The sequence below is a fragment of the Cryptomeria japonica genome, chromosome 10 (assembly GCF_030272615.1).
Source record: "Cryptomeria japonica chromosome 10, Sugi_1.0, whole genome shotgun sequence".
NCBI classification, from domain to species: Eukaryota; Viridiplantae; Streptophyta; class Pinopsida; order Cupressales; family Cupressaceae; genus Cryptomeria; species Cryptomeria japonica.
The window spans coordinates 179,170,042-179,175,565 of record NC_081414.1 but is presented as its reverse complement, the minus strand read 5'-3'; positions in this window follow the sequence as shown (position 1 = coordinate 179,175,565).

Genomic DNA, 5,524 nt, shown 5'->3' with positions numbered 1-5,524 from the left:
CCTAATCTAATTCTCTAAGGACCAAAGAGGTACACTCAAACTTGTGAATCCAGGCAGAGATGGACCTCGCACCCATATGGTATTGTACCTGAAAACTCCTGCAAACAAGAGTCATACATGCATACATATATTCTTAATGAAAGTGTTAGCTCGAGATTAATAACACAAAATAGGAGAACTAATAAACTTGCATACAAATTGGTGTGAAAACCATATTAACAAGTATGCACAAAAACCAAAACATCTGACTATAACATTATAACATGATAAACTAACCAAGGTCAAACCAAGATTAGAAATTGATTAGGGCAAGGGTACTACATTCTTCCCCCCTAGGTTTCGACTTACTTCTGGAAGTCATAATGCTAGATGGAAAACATGTCGCATGCATCAACCTTGAAACTCATTTAACAAATATCAAATTGCACATAGGAAACTTTTCACCAATAAATGAAATATTATTGGTAAATCCTCTATGAATGCCATTATACATCGGTAAGATACATCTAAGTCCATCAATTTCTTGTGATATTCTAGGAAACTATCTACAATCATAGCAGAGAAGCAAGAATTTTCTTCCTTTCATTACACCAAATTAGTGCATTATAAAGAGGTAAGCAACAATTACCATACTCATCTATCAAATATGACAAGAAAACGTGCCATCATGATCAATTTCTTTTACCAATCCATCCTCATCATAAAATTTTATCATATAGAACTATCTTCAAATATCAAATTCTACAACCAAGTTAACTTTCAATAAATAAGAGCAACATATAGTACACAATTGTTAAGACTTGCGAGGCATAGAAAAATCTTTCCAATGACTATGTCCCATAACATAGTGGCAAGATAACACAATTTACTCCATGATTACACATAATAATGATCCACATAATTGCAATGCACAACTCACAAGGCCACAGGTGAGCATGTCTAATGCTCAATCAAAGATAACATGCACAATCAGTATCTCTATGCCCGATCTCAATACAAATAACATGATCATAAATATCCAATATCTCACTCAAGGGCTTGATGGTACTAGGGAAAAACATAGCGCTACTACCTTCAATACAAGACCTTCGTGAACATCCCTTGTTGAGTAAGGTGGTTAGCCTCCAAGAGATAATCACCACACATAGGTAGGTAATGGATCCTAGTTGCATCACAACCTCACATACCCCCATCCTCAAGGTTCCCTACGTCTACTTCCTTGTACACACTCAACCAAGACCATTTCATATGTCCTTGGAGAGGAATTCACATTTGAACACAAGACCAGCAATCGAAAACAATAAGGATAAACTAGGTTAGCCACCAAAATATGGATGAATAAAGATATAAATCATCAATTCCAATAGTAAGGCAAGAAAATTCTAGAATTTGCAACACCAAATCAAGTAACAAAAAGATGGCAAGGTCATGGTTAAACCTTGAAAGTCAAAATAGAATTAATTTTTGGTCCATAAAGAAATAAATAAGAATATCAAAACTGCACATAACATCACTATGTGAGTAGAATCTAGCCACCAACGAGGAAGGAAGGAACAATTGTCTAGCTATTGCAGTAGCTCATCATGTGATGTGGCCTAGTCACACATCCACACGACATGGCAGTGTGCACCTCAACATCACCCCACATCACATCATCACGCGGCATGGCAATGCTCCAAGCAGAGAAGACACACAATGAATGTACCCCGCATGGTAGTGTACCTCATGGAAAAGGGCACGTGCAAGTCACATCCCGCATAGCGACGTATCTCTCAAGATACTCATCGTAAGCCAGAGGTATACAAGGATAAGGTCCACCCACATGTCTACCAACACCTACTAACTGGCAGCTCAAGCGGACAAACCTACCTTTCATGAAGACAAGGCAAAAGATCCTCCAAAATACACCCTCACTATGCTCAAGAATTGCCATCAATATACTGCAATAAAAGAGAGGAATAGGCTAGCACACATAAACCTTATGAGTTGGTTCATCAAAAAGGGAAAGCATTGAGTACACCTTTAATATAGTTTCATTATATAACTATATTTTTCCTTCAAATAGAGAAGCTAAATTCAATTCACACTGACATTACTCCTACGCTGATCCATACTATTCAAGAAATGGTGACTTCTAATACTACTCCTTAACATACTGAATTGCCAACAACCAAAGGTTTGGTACTTAGTAGGGTAACAAATAAGAAACATCACATAAACAGTATGGTTTCCCATAGTCATAAGCAAACATTTCCTCCATGGTTGATGACTTCGCCATCCCATCGGCACATATAGAAAGCACTAGTATTGGTTTAGTCACATTTACGAGGAGTACTTTTCAGTACATTATCATCTACTCAAGGAAGGTTTTAAGTATGCATCCCACATGAATAACTGCATAAATTTTATTTTAGATATAAGTACTAAAATTATTAACAATTCAAAATTACATAGGGAATTAACATCATTCCTATATCTTTTACTAATTCCACTAAGCATCAATATTCACATTACTAAACATGCAAATTTTCTTTCTGAAGCTCAAGACTTCCATCTTTCCATATGAAGCCAAAATGCAAAAATACAATTTTACATGCTTAATAAACATTCTATTTAAATTAATCCATTCTTTAGTAGCATTTCTAAAAATCTTATAATCTAGGCAAAGAGAAGGGAAAGAGAGTTTGATAGTCAAACCATTTCTTATGTAAGCACAAGATTAACAAGGTCACACAACATTATAAAATTTCACACTATAAGCCTATCATCCTAATTGTATGGTTTTCATTTCACTGCCATTTTTAGAAGAATTCCAATAGGCCTAACATGACATTTCCAAATATTATGGTAGCAACAAAATGTTCTTGTTTTTTAAATAATAGATATCAAAGCAGACAATCTTTTTGAAAATGCAAGACCTCTTGTGAACACTTACTACTCTTAATTCTCTACAAAACATATCATAATCTGCAACCTTTCATTGAAAATCAAGGTATGATAAGAAGGTAAATGAGAAACTATCAACTAAATAATATATATTAATGCATGCACATCAAACAAGCTTTTGATTTGCACTTTCTAATCATAATAAGTCAATTGTATATATGTCCAAAAGCAAGTTCAATGGATTATTGTTAAAATAGGTCCTCAATTGAGTCGGTATAATTAAACAATAAAAACAATCTTTCGTGGAACACATTAATACACTCTTGAAGATACTATAACATGTTCCCTTTTTATACATCTTTTACAAACAAAGTAGTTTCACATTACAACTATTCATATACTAATGCAAATTACTAAAGATAGAATTTAATTATGCTACTCCTACAATATACATGGAGAATTGTTTAATGTCAACATACAATTTTCTCCCAATAACCAATATAAACTTTCAAACCCATAGCCCCTTTATTATCTAAAAAACACATAAGCATCATAAGGCTCACACAAGGGTTCAAGAAGTCGCAACCTTTCTCTCACAATAAGAAAATTCACATAGGAAATAATTACAAATATAACAAGCATTTTAATTTCCATAGAGGAAGAGGCAGAAGGGTGATAATCATTCAATTTTTTGCAAAATAAGCATTCAACATTTACCATACAAGTTCTTCAAGTGGACAACACTTAGCTAGATCATAATCTTAAAACAAGCACATATCGTACTTTCAAATTCAAGACAAGCAATAACCAACCCAAATGGATTAGTCTAAAGAGTACAACAATCAATAAGGAAGGTACATACAAATCTGTTTCCAAATAACAGTAATCATAGACCAAGACATCTATAAGAAAACAAAGCAGATATAGTCACTCAAAAGCACCAACATCAAGAAGGTGAGAGCAAGTGGTGAACACACACATTACACACAATTAAGGTTTGCTCAAAAGACTACGCAAAAGAATAGAACATGAGTCCTTAAGATCTTAAAGATCTTATGTCTCAATCACACGTATACAAAAGGAGGACACATATACAACATAAGGTCAATACACCTCACACCAACTAAGGGCACAAGCAACACCAGAGATCCTAGTGTTTGCAACATGGGCTTTGATACCAATTGTAATGCCCTGCCAAGAAACCTCTGAGGGATTAAGCTAAAACACAAGAATAGAGTGCAAATATTTTTTTTAAAAAAATTAAACACAACACAATGATACAATGAGTTATCAAAGTTCAGATTACACAATGGAAGACTTAAATAATACCTAAAGAGTTTCCCAACATGATTACTTAATTCAACACTTAACTCAACTCATGCTAATTAATCCAACTAAGTTGATTAACTTAATGACATGATAATACTTAAATAAGGATAAATTTTTTCGGTAAGATAAAAATATAGATAACATGATAAGGTTCACCCATTTGAGGTTAAAATTATAGATAGCATGATTAAGGTTCATCCAATAAATTTTAACCATACATTACGTTCAAACTTTCATTAAAACTTAAGTCATGCATCTACTTTCATAACGTACTTAAATTTCATCATAAACTAATGAATACTTTTCATGCATACTTAATGTCATTATCAATAACTGAATATATTCCATTGTTCTAATCTACATTCTTTCATGATCCAAATTATTGTATTTAATAAGATGACTACATACATGCTTTTAAGATTAACTTCATCTAATCCACATTATAGATTCTAACATAATGCCATCCATACATACTAAATTAAAAAGGAAACATAAGAACATAAACATCACATAACACCGAAATGATATCAGAGTTCACCCCTCTGATAATTAAATAATAAAGAAGATTACATAAGGTCACATCATTTACAATCCTGCCATCAAGGCGAACATAACCAAAAATACGTAGGACCACATCGGTCAAATAAATACGTGAATGATCCCTAAATAGGAAAGAATCCAACTGAACATAATAAGAAGCAATTACAAAAGATCAACTAGAGCATCCTCGAAACTAAGTCTTCTCAACCCATCATAACAATCCCATGGTCTAACATGGATATCAAGTTCTCACAAGGGCATAGACATCAAGACAACTCCACAACAGTGCTCCTATCAAGACAACACAACAACACACTAGTGAACATAAGAGACAAGTGTCATCACATAACCTGGTATGGTTACCATGGTAGGTCTTCATAGGTTCCGACCCCATTCACTAGGTTACCCTGGCAACCTATTCCGAACCTCCAGCCCATCCAAGCCCCATGTGGACCCACACATCCTTTCGTGAAGACAAGGATGATGGTTTTCCATTTCAGGCCTTCTCACTACATGTTGAGTCTATACTAGCACTCATCCCATACAAGTGGCACAATTAACTTACTCAGTGATTCATTAATCATTAAGTAACTCTCTAATATGCTATTTATTAGACACACTTTCAATGGGTTACCCAACAACCACTTTGGGCGTGAGCCCCAATCACCACTTTCCCATATGACACTGGACCATACTCAATGAACTCCTAAACCCAGGAATACACTAGGTCAAGCATACAGAGTTCAAAATGATTGGAACACCCACTTGG